Genomic DNA, 12,361 nt, shown 5'->3' on the forward strand with positions numbered 1-12,361 from the left:
AGCGTGCCTTCATGGGGTGCCTGAGGCCAGGCCAGAGCAAGGGGTCTGGTGACAGCAGAGATCCTGCAGGCACTGGCTGCTCTCTTGGTGCCTGTTGAGAGCCTCTGAGCGTGCTTGGAAGTGGGGCTAAAACCTTCCTTGACTTGTCTTGCAGGTTCAGCAGAGAAGTGAAACCCAGTCAAGGGTCCAGTCGGGCTCATCCCTAGCCCCAGCTGGGAAAGAGGAGGAGAGTGCTGGGAAGCTGCGTGAAGAAAAGCCTTCTTTTCAGGATGTCCTCCAGTACTGCCTGGCACCAGATGAGGACATGACCATCAATGTTTTATTCTCCCGAGGAGAATAGACGAGGAGCAGAAAAGAGCAGCCGAGAGGCTGGGGGCACAACAGACGGAGCAAGTGTGTAGCAGCTCCAGGCAAAGCCTGGGAGCGTGCAGGGGTAGTGACCCACCGAGGTGTCAGAATCCCAGTGCCAGAGCCACTGGTTTGAATAGGAGTTGTTGTGACTTGGGATTGACCTGGCTTAGACCTTGATCCCATGCCCCTCTCTGCAGCCCCCAGCAAATGCCCAGCACTCCCTTGGAGGTGGATGCCTCAGACATGCCTTCCCTCCAAGGGGCAGCTGTTGGGCACTCCAAATAGGATTACAGTGTGGGACATGGAAGTCTTGAGCAACTGAACACAAAGGCATGTTTGTCTGCCCCTTTTCAAACCTCCCCCGGAATGCTGAATGCTGAATGCTGAATGCCGAATGCTGAAGCCAAGAAACGGGTTTCCCGCCCAGTCTTGGCCCCACCAGGCTCAGCCTCAGGCTGACCAACTGCTCCAAGGACTTTGGGTGGAGCCAGGGGCCTGTATCACATCCCAGTGAGTATGGAAATGCCATCAGAAGCACACCCACAAATATATGGCCTGAAATAGCCGGCAGTGTTTCTCTGCCTTTCTGCCTGTGCATCCCACTGAGCCTCTTCCTTTCTTGCTCCTTAGCTCTGGAGAGAAGAGCCGCCTGCCGAGCCAACAGCAGAGGTACCAGTGAGTGCCAGCCATCCCGGCCCTCACAGAATTGTCTTCCTGTGCATTAAACCAGAGCTCCAAGGGGCTGTGGCTATTTCCTTGGCATGGTGTGAACTCTGCCATTTGCAGCATGTGACTGTCCAGAGGGGCCCCAAAACAAGAGCTCAGCAGTCAGGGCTTGAGTGTCAGTGCCTGCTCCCAGGGCAGCTCTCTCCCAAGGTCATGCCATAACTATTTGTCCGCAGCTGTGGTCACGATGTCTCAGGGCCCTCCTACTCTTTGCAGGAGCCAGTCAGAGGAGTGGAGTCAGCCCTTGCCTGGCAGCACATCCCCTGGTGACAAGGGGACACTCCAGGGAGGTGGGAAGAGCTGGTGTAGCCCTCCTGAGGCAGAAGGGGGTGGAGCCAGGGCCTCCCTCTCCTGCTGCCAGTCCTGGCTGCAAGATGGGAAGGGACCTCAACTCTCGTGTGCAGGTTTGTTGCACTGAGCACTTGGCTTTTGGGGGTGTGAAGGGAATAATGTGGATCGCAAGGACTAGCAATGGAAGCTGAAAACCAGTAGGGAGTGGCCATGATAGTGCGTGGCTGCCTTGGTTGTAGCGCCCATGAAATAATGGAGTTCAAGAGCCTGAGGGGAGCAAGGAAGGAGAGCAGCAGAGTGCAGAGCGTGGGCTTGATGTGAGCAGACTTCACCCTTGTCAGGGAACTGATTGGGGTGTCCCGTAGAAGCAGGTCTGAAGGGCAAAGGAGCTTAAGAAACCTGGCAGGTGTGTAAGGACGGCACCCTCCAAGCACAAGAAGGCTGCACCTTGATATGCAGGCAAACAAACAGAGGTATCAGGCGACTGACTTGGCTGAGCCGGGAACTCATGATGGAACTGCAGTGCAAAAAAGGGAGCATAGAGGAGGTGGAAGCAAGGACAGGCTACAGCAGAGGAGTACAGAAACAAGCCCCGGGTGTGTAGGGATGGTGTCAAGAAGGCCAAAGCTCAGCTGGAGTTGAGGCTTGCGAGGGACGTCGAGGACAACAAGAGCTTCCTCTGCTAAGTGTGTAGGCTGAACTGGAAAATACTGGTACCTTGCTGAATAGGGTGGCTGAATTAATGAGAGCAAAGCAATGAGGCGGAGCTACTGTGTGCCACCTTTGCCTCAGTCTTCCCCAAAAGGTCTCTGGGCCTCTGTGCTTAGGGAAAGGGTTCTAGGAGGAGAAGGACCAGCAGCAGGGGTGGAGGATGGGGTCAGGGATCTTTGATCCGACCGGGCCTGCTCTCATATGCCTTGGGTGACCTCCCAACAGCTGCCCTGCTGCCTGCCTGCTGCTGCCTTATCACAATGCTGAGACAGGAGTGACCTCACCGTCAAGGCACCAGCCATGTCCTCTCTCCTGTCCTCCCTCTTCTCTCCCCCAAATCTGTCACCTTGGCTGGGGCAATGTTCTGATGCCCTTGAGGACATCACAATGCCTGCCCAGCTGCCTGGTTGCTGATGACCTATGGAGTTGCTGTGATCCAGATGACCGCAGAGTTTGTCAGGGCCCTGAGGGCACTAACAGGCCTTTATGTCCCTGGCCAGCCCCACCTGGGGCCTCCAAGAGCCTCACCTCCTCTAGTAGGCTCCCCTAAAGCTTGCAGCCCAGCACCCCACCCAGACGGCTTTTGAATCTCTCCAAGGAGGGAGACTCCACAGCCTCTCTGGGCAACCTGTGCCAGTGCTCAGTCACCCTCACAGTCCAGAACTTTTGCCTTCTGTTCAGGTGGAACTTCCTGTGTTTCAGTGTGTGCTGAGCATGGTGCTGAACACTGCAAACAGACTTTGCTTTTGTGTTCCCTATTCCCTCTGTACCAGCTCACAGCACAAATGTCTCAGTCCTCCCCACTTCCCTTACCAAACCTACTCACCCACCAGACTGTCCTGGCCAGCCCAGCTGCAGCACCTTGCAGCCCTCTGTCCCTGCACAGAAGGGGAAGGCCTGCTCCTGCAACCCCCCAAGTTGTTTTGGTCCTCTTGCCCCTCTTGCCAGCTCTTGCTGCTGCTGAACCCTGCTCTCCCGTCAGCAGCTCAGCTGCGACTGTGACCCAGGACATCCCACTCTGTCTCCAGTCTCAGCCTGTCTCCAGCCAACAAGTCAGGCCAAGACTCGAGCGCAGCCTGGACTGAGAGCACTGTCCTCTCCCCCGAGGTTGTGCTCGGGGCGGATGAAGGACTGACCTTACCATGGGGGGGGGGGGTCTCTGGCAGAGCTGTCTGCACATCAGGCAGATGTCTGAATAGCTCTCATGTCGCCACCCAGGTGCTGGAGCAGGGGGCTCAGCCAGCCTCTTTCACTGCCCCATGCCACTGCACCCTCCCTTCTCCCCATTCAGTAACGAGATGTACGGACACGACCACCCAGCACTGACACACACTCTTCCCTCTTCTGTCCTTCCCATCAGGGAAGGAGATGGCACAGCTCAGCTCAGCTCAGCGGCAACAGGACACCCGCGCATCCTCCATGCTCTTCTCCAGCTTCTCTGGCCATCCCACATGGTCCAGAAAGGACATCCCACAGCGACATGCATGTCCCAGCCACCAGCAGATCTGCTGTCCCAGAGCTGACTCCCCAGAGATGTACCTCCAGGGAAGTTGGGCTTTTGTTGTGACTGAACTCAAATGAGAGCAGGGTGGAGAGGAAGCTGCTGCCAGCTTAGAGAAGGAGCTTGAAAAGGCTTGCCTGTAGGGACAGGAGCTGCAGGACTGTCACTGCCCCAACACACTCCTTCCAGGTTGGTCTTGAGCCAGAAACAGGAGTGTCTTTGAGGAGGGTGGGGTTGGAGGCTGTGTGCATGGTGCAGAATAGATTAGCAGTGCATCCCTGTAACCTCTTGGCCACCTCACCACCATCTTGCTGTTGTCAGTTTGTAGTTTCAACTTTTGATGAAACAAATTGAGCTACGGCATGTTCCTCTTGACTTCTGGTTTTGTTTTCTGAAAGAGCCTAAATCCCATCCTTGCCAGGTTCCCTTGGGTGTGAGCTATCCCATCACATCTGTGATCCTGACAGGCGCCACCCAGGCAAGCGTGGGACTCCGGGTGGTGCAGCCGCTAGAAGAGAGGTTTGCTCTGGGGTGCTCCCCAAGAGTGAAGGAACCCTGAGTGCACTAGGGCCAGAGCCCCCACCTGTGGGGTTGCTGAAGCCTAGGGGCACACCCTCTAACCAGCCCATGATTGACAAGGCCATGCAAAAGAGAAGCCACACCACAGATCCACACTGTAAACATCTAGGTGCTGTGGAGCCATTCCCCACAGAACGACCTGTCAATGGGCCTATTGTTACCCACCCCAAGGAGCAGTGCTGTGGGCTGAGCACTCGGTCATCTGCTGATGTGCACACTGGAGCCATGCCGCTTTGGTGTAACTGAGGATGGATGCCATGTCCTTGTTTCTCCCAGGCCCTTATCTCCTCCAAGGTCAAGCCCAACCCACGTGCATCCCATCTTGTCTCCTGCAGTCTACTTTGTAGCCTCATGAGCTAGTTTTGTATCTTTGTCAGCTAGTTTTAACTGGTTTGGCAGTTACAGCACTGGCAAGGTCACATCCTTCGCAATGTTTCTGGAGTTCAAGGACAGTTCAGCCTTGAGGCCTGCAGGCTTCATCTACTTTAGGCACTGATGCTAAGTTAATCAAGGTTAGGCCAATGGAATTAACAGTAGTTTTCTTACAAATCCCCCCGTTGTTTTTCTGGCTGTTTGTCTTTGTAATATAGCCATTTTTCAAGACGAGCAGCCAGCCTTCACAATTTTATATACAATCCCAAGGGGAGCACAAAGCACACAATGATCAGACAGAACAGAATCACTACAGCATGCAGCAAACAATTATACAAGCCAGAAGTGGTGGGAGACCACCTAAAGTTTCCCACCATTTATGCTCTGTGACTTTTTTTTGGTTCTTTCAAGTATCGCTTGACTCTGTTGTGTATCATGCTCTGCAGTCATCAGGGTACTTTTCCCTGTTTCTTTGACCTTCTGGAGAAACGTCCGCAACTGCTCATGGTGTAATAATTCCTTCACTAACCTGAGATGCATTCCAATCGGTACTGGTGATAATTCTTGAATCCATGAATAATTTCCCTGGAGTAACTGGTGAGTTGTTACGGGGCTTGTATAATTGTAGCCACATCCCTTTACCATTGTACAGTTAGACATGCACAAATTTAAACTATTATTGTGATACAACATTGCACCATCAATTATAACAGTGCTGCCCTGACTCCACAAACATAGACAACCCTTCCCAGGAGAGACCAAAGTTACCTTCTCATTTGCACTTTGGGTCTGCACCCCAACATGACAAACACTGTGTTCCGTGGCTAAACAAATGTCTTGAGTTTGTAGGGCATTACCTTCACGTACAAATCCTAATTGATCCCAACCCATCCAGGAGGCTAAATCTATAGTGTTCCACTTATCACGAATGTGCTGTGCCCATCCCCTGTTTTCCAAAGGATGTAATGCAACATCCCCATGGATCCAGCCTAGAGGCACAATAGGCTAGATTGTAGAGACCTGTGCTGCTTGAATAGTGAGAACGAGAGCAGTTATCACTTTTTGCTCCTTATCGAATGGCAAATTAAGCATTTGCCACCAAGCTGGATATTTCCCTTCAGATATGGTACTCTTTTCCCATATCAAGTTTCGGCTTTCTGCGGGAAGTATACCATTCTCTCCTTCCCTTGTGAGGGATGCAGCTACTGTTTGTAGCCAAAGTTGGGCTTGAATGCAACTAAGGCCTTGTATTTCCTTGACGTACCCCTAAAGGGTCTACTATTAATCGGTGGGTCTTGCTCATTCATCTCCTCCCACCGAGGTAACTCGTCTGATATTAGCCATTGTCTTTTCCCTAATGCCATCACAGATGACTGCAACGGATGTTGCAACTTACACCAATCTGCTATAGTCCCAGAACTATGGTTCGACATTTCCCAACAATGATTCCTGCAGCAGCCCCCGCACACATACATCCAGGAGTCCCCAGAAGGACAGCATACAATTGTACTGCATAATACGCGACTGCTCTGGGTTGAGGACCTGGCATTTGAGTCAGCACACCACTGGCAACCCCTTGTTGTTCATGAATGTACAGCTGGAAAGGTTTTTTATAATGGGGGAGCCCTAAAGCCAGGGATTTACCTAATGCCTCCTTAATTTTGTTAAATGCCAAATCTCTCTGACTGTCCACTTTATAGGTTCTACTGCTTCCTGTTCAGTTGCTCCCACTAATGGGTTTACTAAGTCCCCCAACCCGGGAATCCATGGTCTACAGAAGCCTACTGCCCCTAAAAACAACCTCTAATCTGCTTTTTCGTCACAGGTCAAGGTAGATCTTCAATTGCTTTAATGCGTTCAGGATGGAGAGATCGTTTTCCTTCCGTTAGAATCAATCCTAAATATTTTACTCTTTCTTGACAGAACTGGTGCTTAGGTGGGGATGCACGATGTCCCTTTTCAGCTAAGGCTGTACACAAAATTATTGTATGTGAAGTACAAGCATTTTTTGTTCTCCTAGCAAGCAATAAATCGTCTACATACTGTATTAACACGGAATCACAGGATAAAACAATGTTATGTAAACCTTTCCGCAGCAACCGAGTAAAAATTCACTGGTGAGCCAGTGAATCCTTGTGCAAGTCGTGTCCAGGTCAGTTGTTGTCCTTTCCAGGTAAATGCAAACAAAAGTTGACTCTCTTCTCCTGCAGGTATACTAAAGAAAGCAGAACTTAAATCTATTACTGTAGACCCCTTAGCCCATACAGGAATTGGAGTTAAAACCGACAACATAGTGATTAATAGCATGTACATCCTGTACAAATCGATACTCAGGATCTCCATCACTGTCCAGGCGATGTTTATGTACCGGTAAAATGGGTGTATTGAAAGGAGAAATGCAGGGCTTCAGAATCCCCTGTTCTACATAGGTATCCATCTGCTTTGGAACAATTTTCTGCCTCATGCGGGATAGCATATTGTTTTACAGCTGGATGGGGCCTTGGAGAGTTGTTATGGATACAGGCTCTGCAGATAAAAGCAAGCCCACGCCTGTTCCTTTCCCACTCCACAGTTTAGCAGGCACAGCAGTGGAGGAGTGCTTGAACACCTAGTTCAAGAGGAACATCTGCCACCGGAACTTGCACTTCTGATGCACCGACTTCTGAAACACCCATAATTACCAAATCCATACCGCTGGCACTTGCCCATGTCTCTACAGCAAGTGCTGGTAACAAAGCCCGCCCTAAGAAACACACAGGGGATTCTTCAACCAAAACACATTGATTCCATATCGCTTTTGCATCTATAACTGCCAGTAATGGTTTGCTCAGGGGTTTTTCTCCTCCCCCCATCACACCCCATATTTTCCAGACCTCCCCAGAACACAACCCTTTATCTGTATAATTCAAAAGAGATAAAGTAGCCCCGGTAGCCACTAGAAAGGTTACTTGCTTTCCAGCCACTTTCCTGGTTATGCCGCCCTGACTAGCCAAAGGGATTACATCCAAAAACATACATACACATCGAATACAAGCACAAGGATATTCCTCCTCAACTAGTCATTCATCAGTTCGGCCTACATCTTGATTTTCTCCCGAAGGAGGATTCACCCCTGACTGTGGCTGAATTCGTGCACAGCTTGGGCACTCACGCTGCATATGTCCTCACTTCCCACAATAATAACCCTCCCAAGAACCTAACCCAGGTGCAGAAGTTAATGGAATTCCCCTTCCTCCCCTCATGACTCCTCGTCCTGCTGCCATCCCACCCGTCCACCGTCCAGGAAAAGATCCATGACCTGGTCCGATAAAAAGCCCAGTTCTGCACTCACAGGGAGTAAATAGCTCCTCACATGACTGCAGCCACAATTGTCGCTTCTTCCTTTTTCAATTTATGGTTTTCCTCCTCTAATTTCTTAGCATCACGTCTGTTATATACAAAGGTTGCCAAGCGGACAATCTCATCTGCAGTCTTTCCTGGCCAATCAGGCACATGTTTAGAAAAAGACTTTTTTATATCTGGGGCAGCTTGATCAACAAAAGTAGACACAACTAATCATCTCTGAGCCTCAGCTTCTGGGTCCACTCCACCCCCATACAGTCACATTTGCTTAAACAAACGCAACAGATATGCGGATGGGTGTTCAGTAGGCTGTTGTTGACATTCCCTTACCCTTGACCAATTCCCTGGTCTAACACCTGCAAGCCTAATAGCTTCCTCCAATCCTCTCCGAGCCTGTCTAAGCTGCCTGTGATCCGCATCATTCCAATAATCCCACCAAAGATCTATAGTGGGCCAGGGTGGGTACGAGCCTCAGGATCCCCTCCCTGTTCTGCCTAATGTTGATTGGCAGCTAAAATCACGTGTTTCTCATCGGGTGTAAACAGAGTGTCTACTAACATCTGTACATCTCCCCAGGTAGGCGTATTTCATATGCCTGAAAGATGCCTTTCACAATTCGAATGACCTTCTCAGGATCCTCCCGCAACCGAGGGGTCTGTTGCCCCCACAGAATCAAATCCTGCTGTCCCCAGGGTCCATAAACTCGAGCAGTAAACACTTGGGCTACTCCTGCTCCCCCCTCTCACAGGGCACCAGCTTTTGGGACTGCCCATAAGGGGGCTTGTATTTCAGCATTCGCAGTTGGTAATGGGAGGGCAGGAGACAACGGGGAAGCAGCCCCTCCTTCATCATTATTTTTCCCTTCCTCACATTCTTCATAACTTCCATTCTCATTCACCTTTCTAATCTTCTTAGCATTCCCATTGCCATTATCATTACTACCATGCACTGGCTGTCTGCTACTTTCTGCATGCATCACCATTGTTCAGATTGTGCTGTCCTTCTGGCGTTCATATGCCCAGTTGTCCCACACATACCAGTAATCCAGTTGACCAGGATAATGATCCTCAAGCTGGTGCCGTAAGAAAGTTAATACTTGTGAATCAAGACTACCACTTGCCGGCCAGCATTCGGCTGCATTGCCATCATGACTAATAAAAGCCCAGTCCTCCCGGCACAAAATTATTCATTGTCTCCATGACATACCTGCAATCCCTGCAATATGTTTCCAAATAGTAATAATTTCTGCCAAGGGTGTCCCCTTTGGGGCACTTAATCCAGGTCCTATTTTCCTTTCTCTTTTTTTTTTTCTCTGTTTCTTTCTTCTCCTCTCCCACTCCACCTAATTGTAAAAGCTTAGAGGAACATAGAAAATGTAGTACTCACCCAGTCTCGGGAAGTCTCCCCGGAAGGTGTTTTATCTGTGGGGTAGAACTCAAACTCAAATTTCTTGCTTTTTTTTTTTTGCTTTTTTTTTTGAGGAGAACTCAAACCCCTTCACTCAACCCCTTTCAGTGTGCACACTATGGGACTTGAACCCACTTTTTTTTCCCTCTTCCCTTTTTCAAACCCCCAACCCCTTTTTTCTTCTTCTTTTTTTTCCCCTCCTTTCAAGGAACTTGAACCCCAGATAACCTGCTTTTTTTCCTTTTTCAAGGGACTCGAGCCCCAAATAAAATACTTAGTGGTGGAAATTTGGTATCCCTGATCAGTGCGACCCTGAGGAGCAATCCATAAGGTGAACTCACACATATGCTGCCAGCGGTTGCTCCACAGAGTCACACCAAACAGAGAAGCCTCGGTCCCATCTGGGTCGCCAAACTGGTATAAAGGTCCGCAGGCATTCACCACTAAGTCAAAGTCAGACTCTAATACGATCGTTTGTTTCAGCTCGAGCTGGGTGCCTCCAAAGAGGGACCCAGAACAAAGACATTCTGGGCTAATTATACTCCTTCCAGTCTTATTTCCCCGCCTGCCAGTGACAGTCTCTTCCAGTCTTCTTTCCTGAGTTGCTGGTCTCTTTCTTTTTAAACGGTTCATGTCTACATCCCAGGACAGTTGCTGTGTTCCTGCTTCAAAGTGCCTTATCTTATCCAGAGGTTAACCGAGACCTCTGTCCGTTGTGTTCTGTATCTTCTCAAAGGTTAACCGTGACCTCTGTCCATTGTGTTCTGTATGTTGGAGGGCTGATTCTGGCTGCTTCTGCAGTTGTTGTGTCAGCAGTAGCCCACAGGTTTGGTTAAAGTTCAAGCTTAGGCCTGCAGGCTTCACTACTGAGGCTTGGAGTAGTTTAATCAAGGTTATGCCAAGGGAAATAACAGGAGTTTTCTTACATGCAGAGAGGTGTGTATATTTTGGGATCAGGCGAGACGGTTAGGAGAAAGTTTTATTCATAGAAGTCTGTCCTAACTTGTCAACATCTCTTCCTTCTCCAGCAGTCCCCCTGTGCCCTGAGAGAACATCTAGGCAACAGCAGCTCCCTCAACGAGTTCCTCCTCCTGGCGTTCACAGACACACGGGAGCTGCAGCTCTTGCACTTCACACTCTTCCTGGGCATCTACCTGCCTGCCCTCCTGGGCAACCGCCTCAGCATCACAGCTGTAGCCTGCGACCAGCACCTCCAGACCCCCAGGTACTTCCTCCTCCTCAGCTTCTGCCTCCTTGACCTTGACTCCATCTCCATCACTGTCCCCAAATCCATGGCCAATTCCCTCGGGGACACCAGGCCTATTTCCTATTCAGGATGTGCTGCCCAGCTCTTTCTGCTCCTGTTCTTGTTATCACCAGAGTGTTCTCTTCTCACTGTCATGGCCCATAACCACTTCCCTGCCATCTGCAGACCCCTGTACTACGGGACCCTCCTGGGCAGCAGAGCTTGTGTCAAAGTGGCAGCAGCTGCCAAAGCAATGTCCTGCGCCAGTTCTTCTGTGAAATTCCCCAGCTTCTCGGGCTCTCCTGCTCAGAATCCTCCCTCAGGGAAGCTGGGGTTATTGCGGCTAGTGTTTGTTTGGGCTTTGAGTGCTTTGTTTCCACTGTGCCGTCCTACATGCAGATCTCCACTGCTGTGCGGAGGATCCCCTCTGAGCAGGGCCAGCACAAAGCCTTTTCCATGTGCCTCCTGCACCTGGCCCTGGTCTCCCTTTCTCTCAGCACTACAGTGTTTGCCTACCTGAAGCCCCCCTCCACCTCCTCCCCAGCTCTGGATCTGGTGCTGCCTCTTCTGTAGGCGGTGGTGCCTCCAGCAGTGAACCTCCTCAGCTACAGCTTGCGGAACAAGGGGCCCAAGGATGCCCTCAGGAAACTGCTTCACTGGCTACAATGCCAGCACCAGTAACTGTCCAACGTGCATCTACTCCTCACTCCAAGGCTATTTGGCATCAAAGATGAGTGCTGTTCATTTCTTCCTGTCTCACTTTTCTCTGTTACACTCTTGCAAAAGAAAAAATGCACTTATCCTTAGGAAGCGCTCTTCCAAGTCTGACCCAGAGACCCTGTTGAAGCAGGAAGCCAGGCTTCTCCCTTCATCAGCAGAGATGGGGGAACTTCAGAACCTGCTAGCCTGAGCTCCCTCGGATGCCCTCAGTGTAAGGAGTGTAAGTGTTTCCCTTTGCAGCCCCTCTTTTGGCACTGCCACCAAGGGTGCCCATGGCAACAGAGTCAGGCTCAGATGAGCACAGACAGGGTGAGGCCTTGTGTCCCATGTGCATTAGGGCAATTCAGCTGCCTTGGCCACAATCAGGGTGTTATCTCGCACCCCTCTCCTGTGAGGGTGGCGGCCAGGATTCACCACGGCCTCGTCCCTTCCCTCTACTGTGCTCCAACGCTCAAAGCAGAGTGGGAGCAGCCTGTGGGGACAGACCCTGTGCTCCTCAGGACCGTTCTCCCATTGCCACAGCAGCCATTTCCTCACTACAACCTTTGTGTGAGGGCTGCAGCTTTTCTGGAGACATGCCCACCTACAGCAGAAGGACTTTCTCTTTTGGGGGTTGGTCTCCTCATTTCCCCACTGTCCTGCTGTGCTCTAGTGTGCGTGTATATAGCCCAAGAGTTCTCTCCGCATGGTGGTTGTAGGGTTGTGTTCCCGTGGGTGTTCCTGTGAGTACCGGCTGACCAGGTAAAAATAAAAGGGGATATCCTCAGAGATGTGCCTCAAGTCTGGCTTTTCTTCAGAAGAGGGAGTCAAAAATATGCCCCAGCAATTGCACCAGAAAAGGGCCCGCTGCTCTGCCTGTGTACTCCATGGCCTCCAGGGGACAAGCTCAGAGTCCCAGTGTGATGTGGTAGGGACCAATGGCTGGATTCACGACTCATTTCTCAGTGACCAGTGCTAGTGGAGATGGTGAACTGCCTGCTTGGGGCTGTCGCACAGGTGACAGTGCTGATGACAGATGCCCATCCTTCTGGAGCGGAACCTGAGCCACCAGGAGAGCTCAGGGGATCTCCAGAGACAGCGTGTGCCTGGGGGTGGGCAGTGAGCGGAGCTTCACA

The sequence above is a fragment of the Struthio camelus genome, chromosome 16 (genome assembly GCF_040807025.1).
Source record: "Struthio camelus isolate bStrCam1 chromosome 16, bStrCam1.hap1, whole genome shotgun sequence".
Taxonomy (NCBI): Eukaryota; Metazoa; Chordata; class Aves; order Struthioniformes; family Struthionidae; genus Struthio; species Struthio camelus.